This window comes from Pelodiscus sinensis, chromosome 12 (assembly GCF_052426305.1).
Source record: "Pelodiscus sinensis isolate ZL-2025 chromosome 12, ASM5242630v1, whole genome shotgun sequence".
Taxonomy (NCBI): Eukaryota; Metazoa; Chordata; order Testudines; family Trionychidae; genus Pelodiscus; species Pelodiscus sinensis.
The window spans coordinates 48,665,225-48,679,948 of NC_143063.1; the positions used below are offsets into that span (position 1 = coordinate 48,665,225).

At 49.5% G+C, this 14,724-nt stretch overlaps 1 protein-coding gene across 5 annotated transcripts in view; it reads left to right on the top strand.

Moving 5' to 3' along the window:
* Positions 1–14,724, top strand: part of ACSF3 (acyl-CoA synthetase family member 3) — a 124,250-nt gene that overhangs the window by 14,713 nt on the left and 94,813 nt on the right. The gene's annotated exons all lie outside the window — the stretch shown is intronic.

Below are 14,724 nucleotides of genomic sequence, written 5' to 3' on the forward strand. Positions count from 1 at the left end.
CATCAGGAAATTCCTTCCCCGAGGGGCCCCGCGGCTCCTGCAGAGAGGACGCCATCGGGAGCTGAGCCCATGATGATACTCAGCACTCGCAGACCCCGGGGGCTGCCCAGCATTCATATTTCAATGTTAAGTCCATAGCATGTGTGCATACTGTGTTTCAGACAGATGCAGGTCGTCTTTGGGGTCCAGTCTGAGTCCTGTTTGTCCCCTGATACTTAAAATCACTGCATTCTGAGCGCTCCCCACCCCCAGGGGTGAGCACAGAGGCAGGGACCCAGGGGCCAGATGTGGCCCTCAGCTTGCCTGGATCTGGCCCCCAAGGCTCTGGTTCCCCCCTGGAATTGGGGCGCCCGTGCTGGCGCTCCAGTTCCCCTGCTGCCCCGCTGCGGGGCTGAAGCATACAACATTGACTAGCCTGGGAATGCGGGGGGGTTCTTTCTGCATCTCAGTCGGTGGCCACTTCATGAGATGGGTTTGTCTTTTTTTTGGCTTCTCGCTTGTGTCTGATTTTTTTCTGCAGGCCCCTGACCCAAAAAAGGTTCCCCACCCCCGCCTTAAATTCTTTGGGAAGAACCTCTTGGAAACCCGCTCCTCCATAGACTATTTAGCACTGGCGGCGCTTGGCAGCTTCCACACGCTGTCCTGACCTTTGGCAGAAGGCCTGGGGGCCTCGCTGGCCTTGGTGACAGACCGCAGCGGCGGCAGGGTACAGATCGCCCGGATCGTCCTGAAGCAAAGCCAGTCCAAAGCCCCGTGTGCCTGTCTCCCCATCCTGTGGCATCTCGTGATTGATTGCCCCTCCGACTCCGGTGTTTCTCTCTCCTGCTCTCCCGACAGCTGGAAATCAATGAGCTGACATTGAAGAATGGGCTCTGCTTGGAGGAGAGGGACGCCCGGTCCTGCGTTCCCCAATCAGAGGGCTCAGTGAGAATTGACGGGTCCAAGGGCAGGCGAGGGCCATGCTGGAGGGGATCTTTTGCTTTGATCCAGAGGGCTGCGCTCGGGCGGGGGCAGACTGCCTGGCAAGTGGGTCTGATTGAGGAGCAACTACTGCAAGAGCTCTGATGTGCAGTCGGGCCTTAGGAGCCATCCTTTGCCTTTTTATTTGACTTTTTTTTTCATTCCCTTTATTTTCCCAAGAGCTTCCCCTGGGAGCTGTGAGAGGTTTGATCGACACTCCAGAGAAAGCACATGAGGAGAAATCAGGCTTTCTGCTGGAGTTTAATGCAAGATGCCTTTCAGTCCCTGTCTATTTTCACCAGCTGTTTACCCAGTGTCCTTTGCTACCAAAATCAGCTCTCAGCAAAGAAGCTCTGTTTCAGTGGAGGATTTCGCAGAAGGCGTCTGCGTTTTGCTGCTTTTTTTTTTTTTCCCCTTCGCTGCACCTTGAGAAAACAGTCAATTACGGTGTGATGTAAAGAAACCCAAATGGCAGCTAAAACACGCGACATACGGATCAAAACAAGGCTAGGAACTTACTGTAAACCTGCTGCAGACATATTTAGCCTTGAGTGATACTGGCAAGGGTTCAAGAGAAACCGCAGCAGCATGCCCAAGCTGCGTTGGGTTTCTAATGACTAACACTTCATTATACGAAAGAAATACTTTATTATTCCAGCGTTCATTAAATGACCTAATTTGTGGCGTGCCGTAGAGTCAGATACAGGTGTCAGTCTGTGTTAGCTGGTGTTCGTAGCTGCATTTCCTCTTAGCTGGAAGATCCTTCCCATCTCCAATCGAGACTCGGTGTGCATCCTGCCAAGTGCGGGGCTACGAGTTGTTTTTCTGCCTGGTTCTGTCAGCTGCCCAAGAGGTGGTGAGAGATCTAGTACCGGGCAGCCAATGTTCCTTCTCTAACAGCCCCTACTGTCCGAAGTTGTGCCTTGAGCTATTGTGAAGCTCACAAAAGGACTCATTAAAGGTACCGAGAGGCCCCGAGCGTGAGAGTTGCTTCATAAAATCAGATTCTCTTTATTAAATCAAGGCGTGTGCTACTTGGCTGTAGCGCCTGTAGATTTATAATTCACTCGATAGCACCATCTGTTAAGAATGTCTTGGTAAAGCTTGCCGTGGCACCCTTGTATTGTAAGTTATTAACGAATATCGCGGCAGCTATTCATCATTTAGTAATAAAGGGTTTCTAAATGGACCCTTAATTCCCAGCATTGCTTTCTGCTCCTTTCCAGGAGCATTTTAAGTCCTGGGGGGTAGGTCACATGCCCTCATGCAGGCAACCCGGCAGAAGCTGCTTTTTCCTGGCCCGTGGGGGTCAGCGGTCTGGGTATGAGAAGCAGCACTTTCTACCCCCGAGGGCCTCTCTCGCTGCATGGGAGCGACCTCTCTGTCCGTCGAGGGAGCAATGCGACAGGCCTGGAGTGAGCCATGTTGAGGCTTCCTCAGCACGGGGGAGTTGGGCCTGAAATTGGAGGCGTCCAAGGAAGGGGGGGTGGGTGTGAATTTTGGAGCATCCCCTCCCCAGCAAGTACTGAGTGCAGGTGTCGCTCTGGCATTACATCTCTGCTGTTACGTGAGGTTAGACAAGGTGAGCACACGATGGTTAGCCCTGGGGAATAAAGGCCTCAGCTTATCCAAAGGATAGCTCCTCTGGAAACAGTGAGAGCCCATGTGGCCCTTGCTAATGTGCCTCAGTCTTGCACTACAGGCTCCGAGGGGCAGGTTTGGTGCCTCTGTCGCTGGGTCCGCTTGCTGTGGCTACCAGCCAGGGTGCACCATGGCCTTCCAGCCTTGGGCAAAAGAGTGCCTTGTCTTTGCTCTGCAGTTCTTTTGCTCCTTCAGAACTTGTCTTGGAAAAACAATCTGCTGTTGAGAAGATTGTTGGCTATATTGAGGTCTGTCAGGGGAGTTACCCTTTGTCTTTCAGGCCCTAAGGTGTAAGGGTACAGTAAAAATAAGTCCTTAAACCCAGGGGAAACCACATGCAGACGCAACTGACCTTAGACGTGTGTGCAGTTATCAGCAGCGTACGCCCTTGCCCCCGAAAGGACGAGTCCAATTTGGCTGCATGATTCAATTTGAGGGTCCTTCTTGCGGTCAGTAAAGCCCCTTGCTGTGACGCAGCAGCGCCTGTGCCGTGAGGTCCTTGCTTAACACCATGCTGACGTGTCTGTTTCTTGGCCAGAAGTGACCAGTCGTTTGGGGCGTCTGAGTTTTTGGCTGTCCAGCTTGAGAGCCCTTAAAGGAGTCTCATTGACAGAAGGCGCTGAGCTCCTGCCATCTGAACATCAGGCCCCCGGAAGGCGTCTCCCGCTGGGAGAGCACCCCGAATCGTTGGCCGCTTTTGAGAATGTAGGCTCTTTCAGCTTCAGTGGTACGCGGTCTTAATTACACCAGCCTTTCACCTGGAGACAGGTGTCCACTAGAAGAAATGTCCGTGGCATTACACCACCCTGCAGCTGGGAATGGCTGGCATCTCTCCCCCAGAGCTGGGCACCGGGAAAGCGGCAGTGATGCGCTGGCCAGATAGCGTGCAGCCCAGGAAGCACGCGCGACAGTTGTGTGAGTAGCACTGAGTTCTAGCCATCCCCGTCGGCCCCTCATTTCACGAACATTGGGTTAGCCCCTATATGTTAAAAATACAAGTGAATCCTGGCATGCACATGTGCAAACTCCACGGAATGCAGCTATTGGAGGGGCACTGTTCGCTTTCTGGGTATGTCCCTTCCCAGTCTGTTCAGCTGGAGAATGGTCTTTTCACCCAGTCATCTGTGGCTTCAGAAGAGACATTTGATTTCAGGCTGGAAGGGACGTCTGGACGGGGTTAGGGGCAGGTCACTGCTGGATGGATTATGTTTGATCAGTTCCTGCAAACCTTGGCTTTACATAGTGATATTTGGTCTCCACCTCTGCGTCGATCTGCTGTCTGTCCTCAGCATCTGTTACAGGGTAATGCCTTTTGATGTGCGTGGGGGGGAGATAATAATAATAAAAAAGAGCCGGAGCCTGTCATGCTGAGTTATTTTACTGGGTCCCAGGGCAAGTCCTTGCCCCTCTCAGGATGCCTGCAGTGTGACGAAGGTTTAAAAGCTTCAGGCTGGCATGTAGTGGGGGCCGTTAGACTGCACCGGTGAATGCAGGATTACAGCTAGACTCATGCGGAGTGCAAACACACTCGAGTTATAACAAACGTAAGACAAAGCCACCCAGCGCCCAGTTGCATTGTGAAAAAACGAAAGTTTCTCTTTCTGCGTTTGCTGTGAGCGGCCTGAGTTGAGCGAACGCTGGGGGTTCAGCCGTTAGCAGAGAGCAGAGCCCCCCAGCTGTTCTCTGCCCTCCTCTGTAATGTGCATGCGACCTCCACTCAGAAAGGAGCCCGCTCTCCACTGTACTGGAATGGCTGCATGCCTAGGAACCCTGCATCTACTGCAGCTGCCTTCGGTGTCCCTCCCCGAATAGATCTAGTTGGGCAATGAGGCACGCAATCTGACTCCGAGCCGTCGCTGTTACAGAACCGATGAAAATGTGGGCATAACCAGCCCGTTAGCAATCAATAGGAAACCATAAATCCATCTCCGAGATCACAAGGGGAGGAAAGGGATGATTTAACCTACATTAGGGAGATTGTTACTTATGAAAAGCGTTTTTTAAAAATTCAATGGCAACTTAAATGATCCAATAATGTGTAACTGGTTTAGGAAAAAAAAGGAGCCGCTTAGCTATAGTAGCGCAGGTTGTCTATTACCTGTTTGGCTTTGGACTGGAAAATCCATTATGGCCTTTTTATTCCTCTTCTGATTGAAGGCATCTTAATATAATTTCCCCCTGGGACATTACCTAAACATTTCCTTTAAGAGGAATAATAGCTGTTTCAAGTAAAGGGGAAACCCTGTCTGCCAAATACCTGGTCCAAAATTCACTGGCAAGTAGGCATTCCAGCATTCTAAGCTCAGAATCTGTCACAGTCACTTGCAGGAAACGTGACCCAGATTTTCTATTAAATGAGCCAAGTGGGTTCGATGGCCTGCGTGCATCCGTGTATGTGAGGCTGTTGTAAGTCTTCCTGGTCTATAAGAAGCCTCTCCAATTTATGGATGTAAGCGACTAGTTGACTCTCTGATAAGCAAAAGCTTATCGGATAGTCGATATACTAGTCGATTAGTCCCTCCCCCTATCTCCCCCCGGCTTCCTCCATCATAAAGAGGCAGCAAGGAGAGGGAAGAAAAGGGGGTGTAGCGGCGGTGCTTCTTCTTTGAAATGTACAAGAGCCCCAGCAGGAGATTGAAACGTGGCATGGAGCCTGGGAACTCAGAGTCCCCCACTGGCCCTACATGCTGCACTTCCTCTTTGAAATCTACAAGAGCCCCAGCGGGGATTCAAAGTTGGAATGCTGGGTGGAGCTCTGGGCTCCCCCACTGACCCTGCGTTTCAGTCTTTGAAATGTACAAGAGCCCCCGCTGGGGCTCTTGTACCTTTCAAAGGCGGAACGCTGCGCTAGTCCTTATCAACTGATTGACTATCGATGGAAATCCCATCGACTATTTGATGAGTCAATTAATGGAAAAACGTAACATCCCTACTCCAATTGCTCGTTGTTCCTTTGCCTGCCAATCCCAGCCTGGAAAAGTTCACTACTTCTTCCAAATCCCCTTTCGTTCTCCCGTTCTTCTCCTGCCTCACCCCTTCTTCTGTGCTGCCACTTGTCAGGATTGACTCAGTGTCTTTGTACTCACCACAGTACTCCTCCTGCCACTGAAAGCAAGGCCTCTGGAAGGGGCAGGGGGTTCGTGCTTCTCTGCGATGTGTGTGGCCTTCTCGCTCCCTTCAGTCTGTCTCGTGTGCACAGCAGAACTGGGTGCAGTTTGGGCAGGTCACTGTGCAAGACTGCAGGTTTTGTGGGTGAGACTTAGCCAATCCCCCTCCTTCTTGTCTCCCATCTGGCTTAGGAACTGGTAGGGTAGAACTTGCCCATTTCCATCACATTCGGGTTTCTTGATATGCAGGTGATAGTTCTGTTTGGTCGTTTTCCTTCTCCCCGTTGCCACTTTCCTTTCTGCGGTCAGGGTTGGATTAAGGGGGGAACTAGCCGGGCAGCTGTCCGGGGCGCCAACCTATGGGGGGTGCCTGATGCCAGCTGTAAAGGGTGCTGTGTGGCCGGCCACTCATCGCCCCTTAGAGCTGCAATCAGGCGCCATGTGCCCAGGGCCGGGGGCCGCGTGGTGCCCCGTAGAGCTGCCATCAGGCGCCATGCGCTCAGGGCGGGGGGCTGCGCAGTGCCCCTTAGAGCTGCAATCAGGCGCCACATCAGGAAGCAAAAGCAACTGAAGAGAAAAAGCAACACTAGGAGGTTTAGGGTGGCCAGGAGGAAAACCTGCCTAACACTGTGGGTGGTTAAGCACTGCAATAAAGGGAGGCTGTGGAATCTCGATCACTGATGATTTTTAAGCACAAGTGAGACAAACATCTATCGGGGCTGGTCTAGGTGAGGGGTGGGCAACATCTTCAAACCAAAGAGCCAACCTACATCAAACTTCAGAGCAAGTGGTCAATAGGGAGCCGTGTAAGAGTGGCCATTGGCACGACTGAATAGACCACTTAATATTGATCATTGGCATGGTGATTAATAATAGCCTAAACGAAACGTTCGGTGTTGACTGTGGCACGCACGTCCTTTTGTGACTCTAGGTCTGTCTCCACTTGTTTCTGTTGGGTACCTATGGAAGTGAAATACGGGACCATGCCACCAAGGAGTCGGAGCGCTCCCCTGCCAGGGCTCCCGCCAGCCCTGTGGCAAAGGACGGTGGGAAGCGGCTCCCCACAGCAACCCGAGGAGGCGGGAGCAGAGCAGCTGGAAGGATAGCTCAGTGGTTTGAGCACTGGCCTGCTAAACCCAGCGTTGTGAGTTCAATCCTTGCGGAGGCCATTTAGGGATTTGGGGCAAAAATTTGTCAGGGATGGTACTTGGTCCTGCTGAGAAGGCAGGGACTGGACTTGATGATCTTTCAAGGTCCCTTCCAGTTCTAGGAGATAGGCAATCTCCATTATTAAATTAAAACCCTCGGGCCTCTCCCTAGAGCTGGCACCAGGGCCATGTGATGGCTGCCCAGCTGCTTCTGTGGCAAGCTGTGTGGGAATTGCTGGAGCTGGGCCTGCAGTGTGGCTGATCCTGGGGCTGGGGCCACAATGCACCCCAGCCCCGGCCTCCAGAGCAGTGGCACTGCAGCCCGGCTTCGGCAACCGCCCACCATGCAGCCCACCCTGGGACCAGCCGGGCAGCCACCATGCTACCCTCCCCCATCAAGCCCACCCGCAGCAGCAGCTTACCTTCCACATGCAAGGCAGGTGCATGCTGCTGTGCAAGGAGGTGGGCAGGATGGACCGTTCTTTGTGCACGCCCGTGTCATGGCTCCTTCCCCACTCTGGCATGATAAATGCAGAAGTGGGGGCCAGCAAGTGTACCCCAAAGCCTTATCTACCAGGCTTTGGTATCAAACTTCCCCCAAGATCTAGGTTTTTTAAGATCTTGGGAATAAAACTTCCGCTGCCACCACCCAAATGTTGCTAAAGAAATCAGGGGAAAGATCATTTGGGAAATCTCTCCCCTAAAACAAAAATCAGGGCACACAATTAACCACTGCCAGGTTAATAAAAAGAAAAGAAAGAACTTTTATTATTACAACAATATTCCGGTTGCAAGTGTAATGACTAGATAGGAAGGTAACAAAATATACTCATGGAGAAACTCCATGGGCCTAGAACTTAGTTACAAAGAAAACCCAAAACATCTCTTAAGCAGTGCCAGATCTCAGATCCCATACCCAACCCTTGAAACAATAAAGCCTAACGAAACTACCTAACCCTTACCCTACTTACAGAAAATGAAGAATGAAGAATGGTGTCTTGGAGAGAGAGGGACATGCTTGTCCCTCTCTGTAGCTGCAGAGGACTCTCTCAGAGAGACAAAGAGGAGAAAGGAAAAAACCCAAATTCCTTTGTCCCAGTTTGAAAAGTCCCACCTACATTCCTATTGGTCACTCCACCTGGCTAGGTGTAGTTAACCCCTTAATCCCCAGGCTGCTGGCTAACCCTCATAATCATGACAGCCCGCGCCGTGCACACCCTACAGGGAACTCCCAGCAGCTGCCAAAGGAGCCACGTTTGCTTCCCTCACAAGCTCTGGTGCTTGGATCTTCCATGAGTGCAGGGGACTGGACCTGATGGCTTCAGTAAAAGGCCCATTGAAACCCCTAACAGCGACAGGTAGAGAATACGTCTATAGGTGAAAGCGACGAGGAGTCCTGTGGCACCTGCCACCTTCTAGACTAACAGATGTATTGAAGCATTAGCTTTCATGGGCAAAGACCCACTTTGTCAGATGCATGTCTTGGAAATTTCCAGAGGCAGGTATAAATATGCAGGCCAGAATAAGGCTAGAGATAATGAGGTTAATTCAGTCAGGGAGGGTGATGCCCACTTCTAGCTGCTGATCTGGAGGTATGAACGCCAAGAGATGAGAAACTGCTTTTGTAGTTGGCTAGCCATTTACAGTCTCTGTTTAATCCTAAAATGATGGTGTCAAATTTGCACATGAACTGGAGCTCAGCAGTTTTTCTTTGAAGTCTGGTCTTGAAGTTTTTTTTGCTGCAGGATGGCTACCTTTAGATCTGCAATTGTGTGTCCAGGGAGAGTGAAGTGTTCTCCTACAGGTTTTTGTATATTGCCATTCCTGATATCTGATTTGTTTATTCTTTTACGTAGGGACTGACCAGTTTGGCTGATGTATATAGCAGAGGGGCATTGCTGGCACAGGATGGCGTATATTGCATTGGTAGATGTGCAGGTGAATGAACCAGTGATGGTGTGGCTGATCTGGTTAGGTCCTGTGATGGTGTCGCTGGTGTAGATATGTGGGCAGAGTTGGCACCGAGGTTTGTTGCAGGGATTGGTTTCTGAGTTAGAGTTACTGTGGTGCGGTGTATAGTTGCTGATGAGAATTTGCTTCAGGTTGGTGGGTTGTCTGTGGGCGAGGGTTGGCCTGCCTCCCAAGGCCTGTGAAAGCGAGGGATCATTGTCCAGGATGGGTTGTAGATCACTGATGGTGTGTTGGAGAGGTTTTAGCTGAGGCCTGTAGGTGATGGCCAGTGGTGTTCTGGTGGTTTCTTTCTTGGGCTTGTCTTCTAGTAGGAGGCTTCTGAGTACATGTCTGGCTCTGTTAATCTGTTTCCTCACTTCCTCGTGCGGGTATCGTCTATAGGTGGGGTTTTAAACCAGTCTCGCTTTCGGTTCCTCTTTAAATCCGGTCTACTACATCTTAGAAACCAGCTATCTCCCAGTCACAAGAGCTGAACATCCACCAGCCCTGCCGGAGGTGCCAGACACCAAATGTGTTCAGCAGCAGCGAAAGTCAGGTCCTGAATGCCTGGCGATCACAGGTAAAGCAGAAGGCCAGCAGCCCCAAAGTACTGTGCCATGTGTTCCCTTGTTTTGAGAAACACTTTGTGTCTGGAGGGCTTGGGCAGGTCATTGAGGTGAGCAAAATAAAATTAAAATGAGGGGTTGTCAACTAGGGATGTAAAATCCCAGTTGAACTGAACACCAAAGGCTCTTGTGTAAATTACATTGCCATGCGATAAGAGGGAAGGTGTTTTCTTGGATTGAGAACTGGTTAAAAGACAGGAAACAAAGGGTGGGAATAAATGGTAAATTTTCAGAATGGAGAGGGGTAACTAGTGGTGTCGCCCATGGGTCAGTCCTGGGACCAATCCTTTTCAACTTATTCATAAATGATCTGGAGAAAGGGGTAAGCAGTGACGTAGTAAAGTTTGCAGATGATACCAAACTGTTTAGGATAGTCAAGACAGAAGCAGACTGTGAGGGACTCCCAGAAGATCTCACCAAACTGAGTGATTGGGCAACAACATGGCAAATGAAATTTAATGTGGATAAGTGTAAAGTAATGCACATCGGGAAAAATAACCCCAACTATACGTACGATATGATGGGGGCTAATTTGGCTATGGCAGATCAGGAAAGAGATCTTGGAGTTATCGTGGATAGTTCTCTGAAAACTTCCACACAGTGTGCAGCGGCGGTCAAAAAGGCAAATAGGATGCTAGGAATTATTAAGAAAGGGATAGAAAATAAGACCCAGAATATCTTACTGCCCCTGTATAAAACTATGGTACGCCCACATCCTGAATACTGTGTACAGATGTGGTCTCCTCACCTCAGAAAAAGATTTTGGCCTTGGAAAGGGTTCAGAAAAGGGCAATTGAAATGATTAGGGGTTTGGAACGGGTCCCATATGAAGAGAGGTTAAAGCGACTGGGACTTTTCAGTTTAGAGAAGAGGAGACTGAGTGGGGATATGATAGAGGTATATAAAATTATGAGTGGTGTGGAGAGGGCAAATAAAGAAAAGTTATTTATTAGTTCCCATAATAGAAGAACTAGAGGACACCAAATGAAATTAATGGGTAGCAGGTTTAAAACTAATAAAAGAAAGTTCTTCTTCACATAGCGTGTAGTCAACCTGTGGAACTCCTTGCCAGAGGAGGCTGTGAAGGCTAGGACTATAACAGAGTTTAAAGAGAAGCTAGATAATTTCATGGAGGTTAGGTCCATAAAAGGCTATTAGCCAGGGGATAAAATGGTGTCCTTGGCCTTTGTTTGTCAGAGGCTGAAGAAGGATGGCAGGAGACAAATCACTTGATAATTGTCTTCAGTCCAACCTCTCTGGAGCAGCTGGTGCTGGCCACTGTTGGCAGACAGGCTACCGGGCTAGATGGACCTTTGGTCTGACTCAGTACGGCCGTTCTTATGTTCTTATGCCATGGCACATGTTAATGTTAGGTTGACTTTAACATTTAACTGGTTAATCTGCTAATGCGGGATCTGGGCTGGATACCGTTTCTGGCTGGCTGGAGCAGCCCCCAGCGGTGGACGTGGTACACCTAGACTTTAGTAAGGCATTTGATGTGGTCTCACATGACCACCTTATCAGTAAATTAGGGCAAGACAAGTGAGATGGGGCTACTATAGGCTGGCTTCATAACTGTCTGGATAACCATTCCCAGAGAGTAGTGGTAAATGGTTCACAGTCATGCTGGAAGGGTATAACCAGTGCGGTTCCGCAAGGAAGAGTTTTGGGACCGATTCTCTTCAGTATCTTCTTCTGTGATTTATATAATGATTTATACAACTTGAGTGTTGTGAGCAAGACGTGAGAGATGGCCTACCCTGATCTAGATGGTGCTTGGTCCTGCCATGAGGGTGGGGGACTGGGCTTGGTGACCTCTCTCAAGTCCCTTCTAGTTCTCTGATTCTCCAGTGTCTGGATTTCCCTGCAGTGACCTTCGGAGAGCGTCTCTTCCAGCTCGCACTCACACCTTGCTCCTGTGATTAACTCCTTGGAATAGGGAGCCGAGTGAGGGGAAGCCACAAGATAAAATAACCAGGTGCAAGGCTTGGGGGTGGCACCAGTGACCTGAGCCAGGGGGCAACGAGGCATGGCATTGTAGCACCCCAGCTAGGCATGTGTGGGTTTTCTCTAATGCTCCCCCCCCCCAGTGGTTTCTGTCGCTTCCTTTTACATCTGCAGCCTGCCTGAAGAAGGAAAACACTTTCCGGGCCCCTTTTGCCCTTCCCAGTCCCGTGGTGTCCTTTCTGGTTCTCGATGTTTCCCCAAGACCAGGGAGCCAAGCAGCCCTTCCGCTCATTGCTGGAGGTAGGCTTGTGCACCTCGCTGGCCTGGGCGCATCCCTTGAGCGGGCAGTTTTCTCCTCTTCCCAACGACACGGCGCGGCTGCAGGGAGCCGTTCCCTGACACTCGGCCATGGTGGAGCGGAGCATTTCCCCGCTCGCAGTGCGAGTCATTCCGTCTGCTCCAGGGGCTTGGTCTCCCACTTCTGCTTTTCCGACGGAGGTCCCCTTAGGTTAGATTGGCCTGTGTCTGGTGGATTTCTAACCCGCACGCTTCTAGCCCATGCGGCCAGGTGCTCTCTGGGTGGGAAGATGTTCCTTTAGGGCTGTGACCCTGCTGTACGAGCAATAAGACCGTGGTTTGTATTTTCATAAGAAACCTGTTTGGCTGAGGCAGAGGCGTGTGAGATGGGGGCAGGAGGAGGGGTTAGGAGCGCAGGTGGCCCAGTGACGTAGGAAGTAATGTAGTCGTGCCAGCGAGCAGGACTAAGGGGCAAGGTGCCAGGCAGCACCAGCAACCCGGGTGACAGCGTGGAGGAGGCTCGCTTGTTCCCCTTCAATCACTGCGTGCCTCTGAGCGGTGGCGCGTGCCGAGGGAAGGAGGGGAGAGGAGGCCGGCGTTGTCAGGAGCGGTTAAGAAATGCATTTGTCAACAGGACAATCCAGAGAGGAGGGGAGGATCCTGCTGGCACCACAGCAGAGCTGTGTTGGGGAATGCTCAGCAGAGGGCCAGTCGGGGGGAGATAGCCAAATGTAAATATTTATGTCCCCTCTGCCATTTTTAAGTGCTCCCAGGTGGGGATGTTCATCCTAGAGCCCGTTGAGTCACTCACATATTGCCATAGGAGCCCCTTGACTTTGTCCTGGTTTGTAGTTTCCAAGTGTTTAGTAGGATGGGTGGGTCCTTTTTGGAGTGTTTCTTGAGGATGGGTGCAATTGGAGAGAGCTTCCTCTGCTGCCGCCTGTTCAGGCTCACCCCTCTGTTGCTGTTAGATAGTGGCTGCATGTTACGCCATGTCTCCACTTGCTGTGCCGGTAATCGATCTTCTGGCGTTCGATTTAGTGGGTCTAGTTAAGACCCTCTGAATCAAACGCTGAGGGTGGTGGCTCTGGTTGGCAACAGTACCCCTTACAGTCATCGGCTTCCCTTAATCCTCACGGGAGCATTTGCTCCCATCGGCTTCCATCTGTGAAGATGGCACCAAGCTATTTTACGTAGCTGGAGTTGCGTACCTTAACCTGACCTTTCAGGTCTAATGTAGACCTGGCCTCAATCAAAGTCTTCGATGGAATATTTTTCAAACAAATGGAATATCAGGGTAAGCAGGTGGCGCATGGTCCTGTGATGAGGTTAATTTCCAGTGTGGTGCACATCTTATTTAAAATGGAAAAGGGCCCATTTCACAAAGCAGAAAACAATTGAGCCAACTCAGCTGAGAGAGAGAATTGAAACAGAAAAATGTGAATGGTAATTGGGAATTGTTTAAGAACGATTTGCTAAATGCTCAGAAAAAACGAGAGAGAGAGAGAGAGCCACAATAGTTAAAAATCTACTTTGCTTTGCAGAGAAGTGAAAGCAGCTAGAAAAGAATTATATATGAACACAAATGGGAGAAAGGGGACATTGATAATAATTAATTAAAGCAGAAGCTAAGAACTGTGGGAAGCAAAAGGACACAAGGAAAATGTCTGTGGACAGCAGCATTAAGGAAGAAATTTAAGAACAGGTGGAAATAGTAGAATTGTCAATGCAGAAAAGGCAGAATAGTTCAAATATTTCCATGCTGTATTTGGGGGGGGGGGGGAAGCTGGATGATGAGTCCTATATGATCAGTTTCACATTTTCCTGTGTTACTGTTGGAATGGAAAGAGCAGCTTCTAAAGCTAGATACTTTTAAATCAGAAGACTTGGGTAACATGCATCCAAGAGTTTTAAAAGAGCTGACCAAGGAGTCTTTTAAACTGTTGTTGTTGTTTTTTCAAAAGTCTTGGAACATTGTGGAAGTTCCCGAAGACAAGAAGAAAAATAATGTGCCAATATTTTAAAAGGATAAGCTGGACAGCCCAGGCTGTGTCGGTCTGACATCAATCCAAGGAAAATAAAGGAATGACCGATAATGGGCTTGATTAATAAAGAATTAAAGGAGGGTTCTTTTATGCCAATCAATGTGAATTAATGGAAAACCGATCCTATCAAATAACTTAATATCTTTATTGATGAGATTACATGTTTGGTTGATAAAGTTAATGTGACAATATATTTAGACTTCTGAAAGGCATTTGAATTAGTGTCACATGATGTTTTGATTAAGAAACAAGAATCAGAATCAACCTGGTGACCAGTAAATATATTACAAGCTGGGAAAGCCTCACTGAGCAGCTGTTTCCAGTGGTGTCTACTGGGATCGATTCTTGGCCCTCTGCTAATAATTCATATTTTTTTATCAATGATCTGGAAAAAAACACAATTTGCAGATGATACAGGGATTTGAGGAGTGGTAAATAATAAAGGGGCCGGATCACTGATACAGAGCGATCACTTGATAGGTTGGATGCAAGTAAACGATGTGTGTTTCCATACTCAATGTAAGATCTTGCATCTCAAGACAGAGAACAGAGGCCATGCTGGCAGGATGAGGGACTTGGTTCTGCAAAGTGGTGGCTCTGGACAGGGCTGGGGTCCTGGTGGATAATCCGCTGAACACAAAACAGTACGACACTAGACAAAAAGGGCTAATGTAATTGTTGGAATCGTAAACGGGCATCCTGACCAGGGTTAGGGAGAGTATTGTATCTCTGTGGCGCGGGTTTAGCCGGCAATGGAATACAGTCTTGAGTTCTGGTGCCCACGGTTCAGGAAGGATGCTGGTAAACTGGAGAGGGTTCAGAGAAGAGCCACGAGAACGAGTTAAAGGATTGGAAAACCTGCCTTGTCGTGAGAGATTCAAGGAGCTCAAAGTTTTCAGAGTGACTTGGTGACAACCTATAAATACCTACGTGGAAACCAGAAACTTGGCAATGCATGGCTCTTCAGTCGAGCAAACAAGGATACAAGATCTCATGGCTGGAA